This window comes from Squalius cephalus (genome assembly GCF_949319135.1).
Source record: "Squalius cephalus genome assembly, chromosome: 17".
In the NCBI taxonomy this organism is placed as follows: Eukaryota; Metazoa; Chordata; class Actinopteri; order Cypriniformes; family Leuciscidae; genus Squalius; species Squalius cephalus.
In genome coordinates this window covers 29,500,452-29,518,211 of record NC_137138.1, presented here as the reverse complement: position 1 = coordinate 29,518,211, position 17,760 = coordinate 29,500,452, and the positions used below count along the sequence as shown (strand labels likewise).

At 37.2% G+C, this 17,760-nt stretch overlaps 1 protein-coding gene across 1 annotated transcript in view; it reads left to right on the top strand.

Moving 5' to 3' along the window:
- The first annotated feature begins 8,034 nt into the window (after positions 1–8,034).
- Positions 8,035–17,760, top strand: part of gabra3 (gamma-aminobutyric acid type A receptor subunit alpha3) — a 668,187-nt gene continuing 658,461 nt past the window's right edge. Inside the window, exon 1 of the mRNA XM_079847030.1 lies at positions 8,035–8,311. The gene's annotated coding sequence lies outside the window, so the exon portion shown is untranslated. The remainder of the gene's footprint in view (positions 8,312–17,760) is intronic.

Here is a 17,760-nt window from a genome sequence, read left to right as displayed (position 1 = left end):
CACAACTAAACTAAGCAAATTTTGTATACAGAATAAAGAAAGTAAAGAAAAGTAAAAAAAGAGAGAGAGAGAAGAAAGGAGAATGGATTACAATCCATTTACAATCCTACAAACAAGATTACAATCAGTTAACCACAACCTACGAGAAACATCAAAGAATTAGGGTCACCTTAAAGGGGCACAATAACTTACAAACGCACCTAAAGGCTGTGCACGGGTACTTGCATTGACTTCGGTTGCTGAAAAAGTCCAGATGCAGGAGATTCTTGATGATTTTGCCAGGAGAGGGCGCTGAAGCATTCGTTTGGGTTCTTGGGGTGGTCCACGTTGAATCCAAAGAAATTAACTTGGTCCTCGTTGAATCCAAAGAAGTTAACTGGAAGATGAAGTTGCCATAAGGAGACAGGAGAATGTTGTCTCAAAGAGATTGAGCCCAGATCTGAACTAATCAGATACTCTTGAAGGTCCTATCAGTTCACACCCATTTGTTGAGGTGACCAATCAAAGATAACCGGGAGAAAGTCTTTGTTCATCTTATCCCCATTTGCATGTTCATGCTGGCATGTAGAATTGGTGCAGTCTTTACATAAAAGTATGGTACAAATATCATGATGCACTTTATCCTAACATATTGTACACCATGATTATAAAATCAAAAGAGGATTCTTTTGATACCAAGAAAGGGGACTTGAAGACATTAAAGCAGTGATACATCATCTTTGGATATCAACATTTGAAGTTACTCTAACATAACTAAAGAATCGTAACTAGTCATAACTAATAAAACATAGGGACATGCATAAAACACAGGAGAAATACTATAAACATTTGGGAAAGTTTGTGGGTTAGAATGGAGTAAATGTCCTTTGTGTTCTGAAGTTTATCTCTGTAGTCTTTAACCAAATGGCTAGTGCCGTCTGGACTCTCGTGCAGTCTTTGAGGGTGGCAGACACATTCTCTTGCTCAGATCGTTCAGGAGAGCAGAGGTGATAACGGGCTTTGAAGAGAACTGGTTTGAGGGCCGATGACAACAGGAGAAAGGGGGAAGGTTTTATGAGACCTAGAGCATTTTGGATTAAGTCCATTCATTACAGATGTGATCGGACTGTCTGAAGTGGGGGCGTGGTGCAACCTTGTATGCCCCCTTCACGTTACTGTACACCTGTTCGAGTGTGTTTTTCTCCCTTGTAGGGAAATCAAAGTGCTGGTGGTATGCTGGCATCACAGTCCGTACATTACAGTGGTTAAAATCGCCTTCAACGATAAACACCGCGTCAGGGTGTGTGTTTTCTTGTGTGTTTATAGCGTCATACAGTGTCCCAAGCACTGCCGCGGGGTTCGCGTGTGGCGGGATGTAAACACCCAGGAGAAAAACAGCAGCAAACTCCCTCGGTAGATAGAAGGGTCTACATTTTAACAATAAGAGCTCTGCATCACTCGATCAGAGTTTGCTGACAGTCTGCATGTCTGAGCACCATCGGTTGTTAATATATATGCAGGTTCCCCCTCCTTTGTGGTTTCCCGATGCCGCTGTGCGGTGGATCTGTAGCTGAACCGCTGAGTCCGGTATATTGTCCGATAGCCAGGTTTCAGTGAGAATTAGTGCACAGCAGTCTCTAATTTCTCGCTGGGATATAATCCTGGTTCTGAGCTCATCCATCTTATTTTCGAGGGATTGGACGTTCACAAGCAGAAGGCTAGGGAGAGGTGGTCGGCTAGTTCTAGCCTTTAGCCTGGCATGTAGCCCACCTCTCTTGCCTCGTCGCCGCTTGAGTTGCTCCTTCCGCCGACTGTGCTGTTCACCCGACTCCGGTGTTGGTGGGCCCCGCTGGATTGAGCTCGGATGCAGCAGGTAGTCCAGATCCAACAGATTAAAAGTGGGCTCATAAGGTTGCTTCCCGATTTCCAGTAACATTTCTCTGTCATATGTGATTAGTTGCCGATGAATCATGTACGTTTAAAGACTTAAACAAGACTAAACAAACAAAAATAGACATCAAATAATGACGGCTGAAAGAGTACACAGAGACGTCTGCCACGGTGGGCGCCATCCCACCAAAAAGACATATACAACATATACTTTGTTCGTAAAGACAGGGTCGACTTGGAGTGAATTCAAATACAGGCATGTTGGGCACTTAGGGCGGGGCCCAAATGCTGGAAAACTGTCATGGGACAGGTAAACCTGCTGCATATATCTCTGTAACGTAGTTCGTTGTTGTGAGAAGAAGGAGGCGGGAACCAGCGAACATTCACAGACTTTAATAATAAAATAAACAAATACAAAACGAAAGTAAAGGCAGCAGTCACTCACGGACGATTACATAAAACAGAAACAAAGCACAACATAAAACAGTCCAGGCCTGGTCCTCTCTCGTCCTTCACTGTCATCACTCCTCCTTTTATCCTCCTCCCCTGCTAATTTGGTTGATTATCTGAACGTGCTCCTCTTGTATTTTAATAAAACATCATAAAAAGTGTTCACGTCCTCTTAGAACTCATAATTACAACTTGTAAACTGGGAATTTTCTCAAAGCTTGAGAAGCTGACTTATTACACAGGAAAACATGGACCTAATAGCTGACCTTATTCTGTGGGGTTCAACGTCTTCATTCAATGCAGAAGAAGTCCATCACAACTCCCATCATTTGCCCTGTGTGCTGTCTCCGGCCCAGGGCCGGCAGGCCACAATCTGCCCTCCAGCCACGAGAACAGCGTCGAAATAACCATGCAAGTCCATCCAGCGGAGAAGAAAACAATTTCAACTTGTACAGTAACATTTGACACTCACGGATCCATCAACGACTTCCATTTTCGACCGCTTCAAGAATTGTCCACTGCACCAGACCATGCAAGTATCAATTTTTTTTTGCTCTGAAAATGATAAGCTGATGGTTCTTTTCATAGTTAAATGGATCTTTTCCATAGTTCAGTTTCCTGCTTCCAGTTTCATTCTATTACTCAGCATTTTACCTATGTATGTATGTATGTATGCATGTATGTATGTTTAGTTTAGTTATGTTTGTGATTTAGTTAATAAAACTTGTGCATAATATGTATTTGGTTCTGATTCTCTGCTTGCAACAAAGTCCATTTTACGATCTTGATCTTGTTACATGCTCTAAGTGCTGTACATTCTAAGAAATAATTATTTTTCGGTGGCAATGAAAGATACACTTTTCTTAGAATAAATGAATAATCAAAATAGTTCGTTGGAACTGATTAATTGATTGTAATATTAATTTAGCTACCTTAATCCAATTAACTGACCCAAATATTAATAGTTAATCATAACTGATAATTATGAGTTATTACTAATATTTCCCCTTTGAGCTAACTTGTTACATATTTAATGTAATAACATAATTGAAATAATCAACTTCCTGTTTATCACTAAATGAACTCAAATAATAATAATGAACTTGAATAAAAATAAACTCAAATAGTATTTAACCATATTTATTTATGATTTATAGTTTCTTTCCATCCCTACATTTTTTACTATTTATTTACCATTTAAGATATTATGGCATTATATTAAAAAGTTACATTTATAGAGTTTATTACAAATGTAATCATGTATACAATATTGTTACATCCATTATAACTATAGGGAGGCAGATGTAAATTAAAAAATCTGTGCCAAACTTGTTTTAATCATATTATCTGCGGTATAAAGTGTGCATAGAAAATGCACAGTAGTCAAGGACACCCATGCCTCAGCCTCAAATGAAAATATTTTGATTTCTTTGGGGCTATTCCCACTTCAGCTGCAACTGCTGAAAGCAGCTTTTCAGTGAAGTGTATGGCCAATGGTCACTTCATGGTAGTAATTTTAACCTTGTATTATAAGTATAACATTTTTATTTTTTTCAAAAGGTTACAGAATGTCAAAGGTTCTATTCTACATCACTCACCGATTAAATAAGGCTTTGGCGGGACAAAATTTTGCTTTGGCGGCCACCAAAAAAAATGTCAATGCAGGAAAACCCCTAACAAGGATCGTAAACGTTGGCTGTGCTGTTTCTTACCTTGCTCTACATTGACTTTACTAGTTCCAGCTTCACCGTCACCACCTTTTTTTCTTTAAAAATATATGTTTAGAAAATCGTCTTCTCTTTTCTTTCCTTTTCTGAGCACCGGACTTGTGCTGACCAGACATTTTGAGCGTACTGAACTTCAAATCAAATGACAACATAAAATTTTGATCAGTGGCCAAACCATTTTTGTGTTGGGGGTGGGGGGGCCAGTTCTGCATTGAAAAATAAGGTTAACACTAACACAGTACTATGCTGCTCAATTTCCATCTTTTTATTGTGAAGCCACAGCATACAGTTGAAATTTAATTCTAATACACTGTGGACCTGCTACTGTAATCATTCCTGTAAATGTATGACAACTAGTAGCCAGGAATATACTATAAATTCAGTTGGTATCAAACAGGCACATATTAGACAGCAATGGTCTGAATTCTCATTTTAAGTGCTTAGGCAGAGGTGATGCTCAATTTCAGTTGGAATTCCCCTGATATTTTTGCCTCACTGTTATCCTTTTTGTTTTTTTCCCCTGAGAGCCTGGCATCTAGGATCCAAGATTAACACTGGAGTAAAAATTGGCTTTGGGAAGAAAATAAAAATTTTCTTCAGTTGGCATATAACTTTAATATAATATGTTTTAAATCAAATTGTTAGAATTATTATCTTAAAATTAGCTGATTTACAATAAATTACATGAGTAATCCATATAAAACTGTCTCCTTGAGAAAACATTGTCACAACTTTCAGCAGTCTTTTTTTAGAACTGCATGTGGTGATGCATATGTTAAACATTTGCATTAAGCCACCAAAGTGAACATATGAGGAACAAAATCAAAATATGTCTTCATGTTTTTGTAACAGCTGCAGTTTTACTGAGAGGAAGAATGACTCATTATGCAAGGGACAAACAGCAATTTCCACACATCTTAACTATATATACACACACTAAACAATTACACTTGCAACAAATACATTTGCAGAATACACATACTTACTGCTTAAAATAAGCCTAAAATGCAAAATAACAAACCTAATTAAAGGAACACTCCACCGTTTTTTTAAATAGGGCTTATTCACCGTCTTTCCTACATTTAGATAGGTGGGCAAACACATTTTTGTCTCAGTGCATGCATTGTTTTAGTTTGGAAGCGCCACCGCTAACTTAGCTTAGCATAATGAATGGAATCCTTTGTTGCCAGCTAGCATATCATGAGTAAAAGTGATAAAAAAAAAAAAAAAAAAAAAAAAAAAGACTTACTTCTTGTGGCCTGCATATTCACAGCGACAGAGAGAAAAAGAAAGGGTGATGGAGATGAGGAGAGAGCAGGTATCGACAAATAATCTACTGCCCAATCACATGGTTTTAAAGCTATTATATAAAATGGAGAGTGATGTCACCAGTCGAAATAGCTGTAGGCCTACCCCCTGAAGCTCACGGTATAATTTGAACACTGAGTGAAAGCAATGTGTTACTTTGGTAATCCATGTCGAATGTGTTTTGGTAGTAATGTGTGTTTTAACACGTCAGTGGTTCAGCTCCATTTCACGTGGAAGACAACGCTCAACACCCATCCCAAAAAAACAAAGTTAACATGGTCAACTCGATAGCATGAGCACGACAGTCATAGTAATGAATATATTACAACTATAACAAGATTAGGGGGTTATATATCGATAACTAAATGAGGAACCAAAGGAAGCAAACACAGCCTAAATTAGGAGTATATTATCTTACTTTTTAGACACACTTTTGGAGGCGACGCTTGAAACAGACAATGAAGGAGGTTTAGATGCCCCAGGCTTATATGGTGTGGAAATGAATGTGTCTTTTTCATAGCTGAAGTGAAAGACAATAAGATTGCACATGAAAAAACTAGCAAAGATGACGCACAAGCATATTCAAGCAATGGCCAGCATATCTTAGTTCTGTGAAACAAAGCTAAACAATGTTACTCACCTATCGAGAAGAAATAAAGCAACCTTGGCGTCCGATGTTACACCTTTCCGCTCCTTGAGTTCTCTACAGCACTTGTAAGCTATTAACACGAGTTCTACCTCTTGCATGATCGTAAGCCTTCTATTTAAGTTCTGCAGATATTTTCTTGTGTAGTCGTTCAGCTCTGCGCTGTGTGCACTGAGCGCTCTCTCCTCCCCATCATTAGTAGACACGCCTCTTAGTGCTGATTGGTTACAAGTGTGTTTTGGTACTTGGTCCAACACAGGTTTCAAAAGTGTTTTTCAAAAACTACTGATCCCACCTTTAACCCTTTACCTGTCACCCCCCTTTTTGAGAATGTACATTAAAATGCACTATTCAAGCTTAAATGGTTGTAATTCAAGAATGCTTTGGAGTATAGACCTAAGTTTGGTCTTGTTTTAAAGGGAAAATAGCAGATTATCACTGAAGTGAAATCACTTCAAAAAATTAAAGTATGAAAAAGTTATGGAAGTTTAAATTTACATTAAATCAAATATAATTTATTTAATATTTTTCTTTTATATAAAATATATATTTTACAAAATATGTTTTACAAAAAAATTACTATAAAATCAAAGCCATATATCTAACCAAGTTGTGTTCCAAATTTGAAGTTGATATCACAAAAATTGAAGTTCCCATGAGATTTTGTTTAGGCGTATTACCAAAAATAGCCACCGGGTGCCATTGAATTCCATTGAATTTAACTGTATGCATTCTACCATAAAAAATTAATAAATTTCTGTCCAAATATCATTTCTGTCACAAAATATGGAACCTTGAGACTCAGACCTTTCTGACAATATGTGTTTTGTCAAGATTAGAAAATATTTTGATCATAAATTATGAAACATGACGACGCCCAAAAGGGGAGGAGCCTGATAAAATAATTTAGAGTACCGTTTCTATGGTAACACAATGTCCAATTTCAAAACAGTTTTCACAGGATGAATTCTGAGATCATAAGCTTTCAAATGATACCTAATTTATGACAACTACTAAAATATGTGATGTAATAAAAAAGGAAATAAAAAAGATAATATTATATTTTAGAGGATAATATGTATATTATACTTTTTAGAGGATAATATTATTTTATATATATTTTTTGTGACAAATACTAGATTAAATGTTTTATTATGAACTTTTAGCATGAAAACCAAAGTTTCAATTATTAAAAGTGTGTGCGTTGACTTTTTGTGACAAACGCCAGAAACGCCTGTTATGATGTAGATTTTTTGAGGTGCGCTCTTGTCATAAATTCATCTATTTCTGTTCCTGCATAAATTGTAACAAAAAACAGTGCTGAAATATCTATTAAGGAGTCTTAGACCTTTCCAACAATATATAGTTTGTCATGATTAAATTAGGATTTAATTGTAATATAGTGAAGTAAATTTAGGTTGCCCGTATACGGGCAGGTGACAGTTAAGGGGTTAAAGAACTTATGAAATCCACAAAAAGGTTTTTTTTTTTTTTTTTTTTGGCTTTAGCTCATCTCTATCAGCTCCACTATGGTATACTATGGCTGTGGACTGTTTTGCATGTTTACATAATTGTCTTTTTGTAGATATTTGTGTAAAACGTCTAAAATAGTTGTGTGACTAATTAATAAATTATTTATAGAAAATATTTGACTTCCAGGAAACAAACCAGAAATATTGATGACTCATCTTGCAATTATAGGGGCGAAAAAATGTGTGCATTAATTCTTATTACTAAAAGCATGACAAAAGTAGTCCATACAATTTGCAATAGGATTTGTCTTAATTATACAAAGCTCTGAGGAAATGTAACTGAACTTAATAATGAACCTATATGTGAAATAATAATAATAAAAATGAAAAACATCCGTTTGGATTCCAACGAAAATTCAGATTTGGAACAACATGAGTATTGTGAAATAGTAACATAATTTTGGCTGAACTATTACTTTAATTGTTTGGCGGCGCACTACCAATGGGTCACCGTAGCCTTCATCTAACTGCTTCGTAACGATCCACGGCGATGTATTTATACCCCCCTCCGAGCGGGAAATTTGTCGCCATCCAGCACCAATCTGTGCGTGAGAGAAGGAGGGGGCGGGAAGGTTCGTCTGAGGAGGGCTGGCTTACCAACGTTACCAGCGCTCCCCCACTACCATTTTTTCAGCATCTGAGGCAAATACTTAAAAAAAATCACCTATTGGACATGAACGAATTTGCTGGAAAATAAGTGGAAAGACAGAGGTGGAAATCAACTGCCAGAGCTCAGAAAGTGTCTGAAGTCCGTCGGAGGAAAAAAGGATTTATCTCTGGTGAGGTGCATTTCATATTTTTAAGAGTGAATGGTGCGTAAAACGTGTGCCATATGGATTTGAAGATCGGAAAACGTCGTTAAAGGCACGTCTTTGTAAAATCCCGCAGTGTTTTATTCACGAGTAAGTGGTTTTGAGAAGAACACGTCATTTGTTTGAAGGTTTAACAGGTCTCCTCTCGCCACCGCAGACCGATACACTGACGTGAACCTGACCAAGAGCTTATCACGGGCAAGACTGACAAATGTTACTCTGAGAGGATATCACTCAAATAGAAGAAGCGTTTTTTTAAAGATGTGTTTTAGTCACTCAATCGATCGGCATTTTATTCACACTGTTGTACTAGCTAATGATGCGACATAAAGCTTTTGTTTTACTGAGGTAAAAGTGAACGTGTAACTGAGTTGTGCGTTTATAATGGACATTTTTTCTAATAGGAAATGTGGAAGAAATTTGGATTACTCTTGTAACAACGTATAACCTTGAATGAAAACTTGTACTACATGTCATGATTTTGTTTTTCCATTAAAAATTCCAATGTGTTATCGGGTAGAAATGTGATATTGTTGTCATATTCGGAACTTATATATTGTAATATGACTACGAATTAATTCACTGTTTAAAAAACTAGATCTTAGTGTTGGAAATTCGATCGGTCAGATCGCAGTTTGTAAGAGATAACACTTGGGTTGCGCGTGCGTATTGTGTAGTTTGTTCTGTCTGCTGGTTTTCATATCGTGACAAATCGTTTCAGTCAACAAATAGCCTAGTATGGTTCTTATGGAGTTACTCTATTAATGCGCCCAACAGTAAAGCGCGTATGCAGCCGGTTCCTAATGCAAGCGAGCTTGCTTTCCAAGCAGGAATAGATGGAAGACGTGTGAATATTTATTTATTTATTAATTTAGAGAGAGAGAGAGAGAGACATGGGTCTTTAGTGCGCAAACATGAAGCGCCTTGGAAATGTATGAAAACACTTTATAATGTACTGTAGGTCCTGCAATTACACATTGCTCATCAAAATTGTTGCAGTTTTCATTATAGACTAATGTTAAAGGAATATTTACCCCCAAATAAGAAATGTCATTATTTAATCATCATCATGTTGTTCCCAACTGGCCATCCGTCTACATAGGACAAGCAGTTTTGGAAAATGAATGAATGGATGTCGTTTCTATGATTTTCTTTATGCTGTGAAGCATTTTTCATGTATCCTGATGACATATCATAGGTCTGTATGAGGAAACAGAAGAAAAATGTTAAATTCTGCCTGTTTGCTGTAGCATTTAAATCTCATTAATGTTTGCAAGTTAATTGAGTTTCATTGTGAAATAGAAACGAAATCCAATGATGTTTGACATACTATCAGCCCTTGTATGATGTGCCTTAAAGGTACAATATATTTTTTTTTTGCTTTAAAAATAGCAAAAATCACTATATCTATGTTATATATTTTTTTTAGTTGTGTACTTACATTATCCTGACTGTTTCCAACAACTTTCAAACCAAGAGAAATTTGTAATTTAATTCGAAGACACGTACCGTTTCTTTATTTCCGTTTTGTCGCCGTCAATGGCGTCATATCCGCGTTCTCCCTGGTTTCCGCTTGTACTGCCATAGTAACCAGAGCCCTCTGATAGTAACCAAGGCGACAGACGTGGACAACTGTGTAGATTGTAATGTCTATCTGTTGTTTCGTTCAAACATTATGGACCATGGCAAGCAGACTTTGGATAAAAAAGGAGAACTAAAACAAGAATCAATATCAGTGCGGTGTTTTCGAGATGCCGAGAGCTCCACGTCCGAGACTTCGACTGCTCCTACATGTACTTTATTAAACAGGTGAGCACATTTACATAAAACTAATCAATCTTATATAGTTCAACAATGATAAAATGTTAGAATATGATCTGTATGTTATTCTAATGTTGATCTAGCTTACTGCTAGTCTCATACAGACAAACTAACACATAGAATAACATACATTTCAACACATTCAAATGCAGTTTAGTGTGATAGTGTAATGTTAGACCAAGTGAAACAGCGCTGCGTTACTTCACAAGTTTAATTTGTCTAATAAACTGACCCGTGAGTAGTAATTCTGCACTTGCATGTAGTTCGGTAGAATGAAATGTCCATATTCCTTTTATATCCGCGGGACTCGCGTCGCATGTGGAGCTGATAGCTGTCTCTTAGCAATCCCGACCTGCTTCATATCACAGTCATGATAAAAACATTGATGTATTTACTCATCCATAAACATTATTAGATCGGTCGGCTTGACGTTGATGACAAGATCCATAATTCTTAGCAAATGTTGCGTCATTAAACTACGCCTTTGTTATTGTAAGAGGTTAGCGACCCCTAGCGGTGAAAAAAATTACATATTGTATGTTTAAAGTGCCATGTTTGACAAAAGAGAAATTAATTTAATCATATCTAGTCTTTTGGCTTTAATTTGATAGGAAAGTGTAAAAAAAAAAAAAAAAAAAAACATTTTTGCAGCGATCTATAGACTACTTCAGTGGTATTCAAAGGTCATTTTTAGAGCTCAACAGGCCTTGTTCAATTTTAGTCCTGTGTCTCATGGAAGCAGGTCTGCTTTTAATGTTTGCTGTTATTTAGACACACTTCTTCATTATTGATCCTTACACTTGGTCAAATAAATGTGTCTACATAAATTAAATATAAATCCAATCCAGCACTATATGCAAACTCAACAGAGTTCAAGTCACTTAAAGCAACAGATGTGCTGCATTTTATTTATCATAAGCTGATTTCAAGATCAAAGACTGTAATAGGAGAGAGAGTGGCCTCAACAGAAGAGAGAATTTAGTGTTCCACTGTTTAAAGATGCCTGTGTGTTGAGCTTCAGGATGTAATGCAGAACATTGAGTTTCATTTTCAGCAGTTCTGCTCATCTCTGGTGGGCCATATCTGTGGAGATGTTTGTTGCAAGTAGTGCTGTGAAATCTGGCTACTGGTAGCCAGTATAACGCGCTCTCACACATTTATTTTTTACCTTTTAGTCTGCTGTGGCGAATTCGCATTTACATTTGTCCAGTTGCATATGGAATGTGTCTCAAATCACCTCATAAAATGAAAGTGTTTCAGATCGCATTTAAATCTAGTCTTTTCACTATAGCTATTTGATCAGAGAAAATGCATGATGTGGCCAAGTGTAAATAGTCACTAGGACATAATATGAACGGTCATTGCTAATAGGACCTTAATAATCAATACAATATTGTTAGAAAAAGTAGAATGATTATTTTTATATATATAATTGTATCAACAAAGCCCTATATGGAATGGCATGAGGGCAAGTAAATGCTAACATAATTAAAAATTTGTGAAGTGAAGCCAATGTGTCTTGATCGCCCCCAGGTGGCAGTATAGGTCATAAACCCCGCCCTCCCCATGAAGTCTAATGGGACTAGGGCTGGGTATCAAGTTCGATACTTTTTAGGTACCGACCGAATTGCCTCGATACTATTGAGTATCAAAACGTCTTGTTTTTCGGTACCAAATTTCAATACCTAAAGGGTTAATCTCGTCAACGTCAGTGAGCCAATAAGCATGCAGCATGATTGGCTGTGGCGGAAAAACACTAGTTTACGCGGTTGCCCAAAGAGAAGTGGCTCGCACGTGAGGCTGTAGTGTGTGTGTTTAAGCATCCCAACACCCATATATGGAAAATATGATGAAAAGACCAAAGTGTAGCTACGTTTCACCAGACTCGATGCCAACAGCGAGCGATGCTATATTTGTGACAAGATGATTGCTGCCAAGACCGACAACGGCAACACGACAAATCTGATGAAGCACTTGACAGTGTACAGAATAAACTTGAGAGCAGAAAGTTGCTCCGTCTTCGACTTCTTTTTTAAACAAATGAACCGAAACTCAGCATATAGGATACATGCCTCACAAACATGAGAAATAGGCCTATAGAAGCTTAAAATATGTCTACCTTTAAACAAACCAATTCGAAACAAACAGTTTGATTATGTAATCCAAAAAAAAGGTGCATTTCTCTCTATAGGCACACGCGCGTTCACTATACTGCAGGAATGATGAGTCAGCATCGTCATCTTCATCTTTGCAGCTAACACAGACTCAGAAAACACTAGTTTATTAATAAACAATTAAAATGTCTCCTTGCTATTTTTCCCGACACATTCATAATCGTTAGGCTACTTTTGCCAGTGCTTTGCAGCAAGCTTTATGTGTGCTGAGCGCGAGGCATATATCGAGGCATTACAATTTAGAGTGATCTGTTATCAGAGGTGACTGTGTGTAAGTAATCTATTTAAACTCACTGAGGCGCCAATGGACTTTTTGGAGAATTTTGGAGAGGAGATTGGAGCTTCAACTTTAATTTCTACATGTCCATAACTGTTTAGTTTACACTGACATAATGAGTTGCTCTGCAGTAAACTTTGTACTAACCGTTTCTGCGCATTTCATACTGCGCAGAATCAGGTCCCAAATCAGTGCAAGATGTCAGATGTCTCACCATTTGAGAGTGAAGTGGCATCGTCCATCTTTTTTTTTACAGTCTATCGGTTATAACCTTTATTTTATATAAATATTCCACACTAAAGGTTGCTCAATACAGCTCAACACTAAGACAAATTAACCTATATAGCATTGCTGTTGGTGTGTATGCAAATCGGTGGGAGAGAAGACATATAGAAATACAGCTGTGAAATGGCCTGGAACAGATTGAAAACCACATTAAAGATGTGAAGACCACAGCCCATATCTCTGGGCAAGGTCATGATAATGAGGTCTGTGGCAGATAAGAAATATGGCAGGTTAAGTTCTGAAAGCTGAAGGCCTGTGAGCTCCTAAAAAAGAGAGAAGACTCCTCCCTCAAGGGAGACATTTTCAGCTAGCTTGTGAGCTTGGCTCAGGCCAAAGTTAGAATTATAGCTCCAAATGTAGTGCTTAAAGCAAGAAAATGAACCCGCTTTTAGCACTTCTGCAAAACTGAAGTGAGTAACAGTTTATGTCTGCTCTCTCTAAGGCTTTGGTTCCGCTAACTTCGAGGAGAGATTTATGCTGTGCATTAGCATTTCACTTTAAAGGAATGGTGCCAAAGTGATTAAAGTTACTAGGAGGAATTATTAGTTTGTGCTGTTGTTTGGTCCAACCATCCATTATTCCTAACTTTTAAAACTTGCTTCTGTCCTCAAGATATCAAAACTGCTTGTCCTTTTTCAGGCAACTATAATTAACATATTGAAACTGAATTCATTTTTATATATTTATTTATTCATGGGGGGGAGAGAGGCAATGTTATTCCAGAATTTTAGACCTTCTTCAACTCTCTGACATTTGACCACCTGTTTTAATCTAAATGAGCTATGACTCATCTACCATGGCGTTGCAGGTTTTTGCATTAACCTTGCCCTACGCTTTACACCTTGTTTGCAGTATCACATAGGCAGAGCGAGGCAAATAACAAGATGACGACTTAACTGTGACTGTCTCTAAACAGACTTTTCACTGTTACTTCAACCTCTCAAGTGCTTGGAGCTCAGAGCCTCTTTTTGAGTGGGCGGCTACGCTGGAAAGAAGTGAAAAATCCAGATTTACACGTCAAACTGGGTTGGCTGAAAAAAAGCACTGCTTTTTTTCTAACGTAGAAAAATGTGTCTGAGCTATCCAAATCCTTAGTATTTGGTATTCCTAGATGACTCCGCAGTTTTGACGCCTCTGAAGTAGGATTATTTGACAATCCCCACTGAAATTTGCATGTGGTCAGCATGCAGGAGGAAAACACAAAGGAGAGTGTGCCAGACAGCCACATTTATGTATCTGGTTGTCTCAGGTCAGACCTGGCCACGTTGTGTCTGACTGCAATACTAGCTTCGGCCAGAATGGCTTTGGTGTCCTTTAAGAGGTCATAGGATTTATTTAATTTTTTTATGATATTATTTGGCAGACTTCCCCATAGCTTTATTTTATTGTTACTTATATACCAACTGGATTAATTGTTACTACATTAGAACTGAGTAAGCTAATTTGTTTAACACTGGATAGGTGCTGTTGATGTGTAATTGTAAATCCTTTTATATTAAAAAATAAAAAAATAAAAAAACATCACATTTCATAAACACAAGACTTTTCCTTTTCAAAACCAAGACCAATCGTAGCCTAACTGTTAGCATACATTAAAATTGATTGGTTTACTCTGATGCAATTGTGTTAGAGATGTCATCTTGAGTTTAAATCACTGTCCATTGAGCCACATAAACAAAAAGAACAGTAGAGTTGTGGGTTAATCAATTCTGACAGGAGGTAAACTTGGTGAGCCTTTTTAATGGCAAGAAGACTTTACCGTGGTCAGTGAAGGGCTTGTCACTCACTAGCACAAGCAGTGAGTGGACAGAGATGTGAAAGGTGGAAGAGATGAGAGTTAGTCAATAGCACTCATGACTCAATGATTCAGCTCATGTACCTATAAGCCATATGTAAAATCACTGATTTGGTGTAGCAAATGAAAATCTTATGTGCATCTATTTAATGCATATTCAATTTAGAAATGTATCTAGTAAGATTACTTCACTTTACGTTCAAATATGTTATATATGTACTATGCAAGAAAAACTTGTAATTGGTGTAATTGTAATTTGTTCCCTGCCAGTACATAGAATTTACACTTCAGTGACCAACACGTCTCATCTTCTAAAGGTAGTTGTCACACATTTTAGCATGCAGATAATGTTAATTTTTTAGTAGCTTCAAGGGACTGTTTTGACTTAATTTTATTCTTGGCTACAACTGTCTAGAATAAATTAAGCAAGCCCTTTTTTTCTTTGTTTACTTTTCTTGGAATTTTTTTTTAAAAGCGTGGGTAAAGGCTAACAGGTTAAAGCAAAAAAAAAAAAATAACCCTCTTTCAGCACCTCTGCAAAGCTGAAGTGAGCAACAGCTTATGTCTGCTCTTTCTCTACAGCTTTGGTTTTGCTATCTTCATGGAGAGATTAGCATGTCACGTTTAAAGGAATTGTCCCAAAATGATGAAAGTTACTAGGAGGAATTATTAGTTTGTGCTGTTGTTTGGTCCAACCATCCATTATTGCTAACTTTGCTTCTGTCCTCAAAATATCAAAAATGCTTGTCCTTTTTCAGGGAACTAAAATTAACATATTGAAACTGAATTCATTTTTATATATTTTTTTCATTCATGGGGTGGAGAGAGGCAATGTTATTCCAGATTTTTAGACTCTCTTCAACTCTCCCTGCCAGTATATATAATTTACACTTTGACCAACACGTCTCATCTTTAAAAGGTAGTTGTCACACATTTTAGCATGTAGATAATGTTATTTTTTTAGTAGCTTCAAGGGACTGTTTTGACTTAATTTTATTCTGTCTAGAATAAATATCGTTAAACTTTGTTTGATAAGACCAGTTTGAATGGTACTCATTAAGTAAGCCCTTTTTTCTTTGTTAAATTTTTTATTGACAGCTGAACTTGGAAGTTGAAGAGACAAAATGGAAAACAGAAGACTTGCAAAGTTAAAGATAAGGACAGAATTAATTTTAGGTAAAAAAAAAAAGAAAAGAAATTGAGGTCACAGCCTCACATTCTCCCCACAGCTTAACTACTTATTATCTTCGCAGACTTTTCGGTGGCTGCCTGCTCACAAGCATATAATGACCTGGACTCGTCCATAAAAATTCAACCCACTAACCATAGTGGTCTTCAGGCACAGATTGAGACAATTACTCAGACCTTGGTCATTTCTCTACCTTTCACTCGTCTGGTCCTGTGGCTGCACTGGCCTCGTTAACTATGTGTTGACTGCACCACACTCATTTTCTCCTGCCTGCCGGAGCCCAGCCAACATTTTTCTTTCCATTTCTACCCTATTAATCATTTCCAGACTCATTATTTCACATAGAGTCAGTTGGGATTGGAGGTGAGCCAGATTGAGCACAACAATGGTATTATGATTTCAATTGGCATTAATCAGTATGACGGATAGAGTTTTAGATTGCATTAGCTATAGATCAAACCTGAGGCATCAAATGCGGTCGGTCAATGGAAGAGCAGCAGGTTATCAAATTGAGGCATCTTAAAATGACATGATGTCACTAAACTGTTAGCTAACAGATAAGTTGTTTACACAGTGGAAGCAAGTGTGTAGAGTTGAGGGCACAGAGCTTGAAACCTGTCACATCTGAAGGGCTAGAATGCCTTGGCAGGAAAGATAATGCACAGTGACACACATGGCACTTGACTGATGGTATTGATAAGTCATGAGACCCACCAGCGTGCAGGCATCTTGTGTTTTGTTTACCCTTTAGGTGACAGTCATCTGTGAAGCAAAACATTAGAACGGCTTTCTTCCTCAGTTGCGGTTACACCTAACAGATTCCACAAAATGTTTCTCCTCCAGGAGGATTTACAAGAGGGAACACTAAAGTCTTGGAAATCTCAGAGGAGACAGCCTAGCTCCAAATTGACTAGGGATCTGCAAAACTACACGTTCTCGAAATCAACTAGACCAGGGATACTCAACTTTTATTGCCCGGGCCTCTTTTAGAAAATGCAGCATGACTAGAGGTCCATAAATAAAGTGACTGTGTGATACTTAACTTTCGTTTGGTTTTAAAATGTGCAGTAATTGGAAAGATGGAAAGAAGACAACATTTTCACTCCATTGTGTTTTTTTTTTTTTTTCACACATCTTCGCTGCTAAATAAAATGCATACTAGGGCTGGGCGATATAATATTGTTATAATGTAATATTACAATATAAAATTACAGAATATTGAATATTGTTAAAAAATAAGATTTATGTGCCAAAGATGGCACCAATAAGTAATTTAACTCCTCCTTCTTGTCTCCTCCTGTAAGTCCAAAAGCAAGTGCAGAAGATCCACCTGAGCTTCTTTAAAGAGTCATCCTCACTGTAAAAAATGTACCCGTAAATTTACAGTAAAATACTGGCAGCTGTGGTTCCAGCCATTTACCGTAATTTTACAGTTTCAACACTGTTTTCCCATTTTACAGATTCAACACCGTTTTTCCATTTTACAGCTGTGAAATCATTTTACAGTAAAATACTGGCAGCTGTGGTCCCAGCCATTTACCGTAATTGTACGGTTTCAATACGTTTTTTTTTGTTTTACAGTTTTAACACCATTTTTCCATTTTACAGCTTTACTGTAATTTAACAGTAGAATACTGGCAGCTGTGGTTCCAGCCATTTACTGTAATTCTACCATTTCAATACCGTTTCAAATTGTACTTGCAGCAATGGTTACAGCTATAATTATACAATACATAAAAAATAATACATATACTAGAAATGTTAATTATGTATTGTTTATGTAGTACAGGGCTCTACGCTTACTTTTTGAACAAGGAGCACTGGTGCGCCTAAATAAAAAAATTTAGGAGCACAGACAAATATTTGGGGGCACAG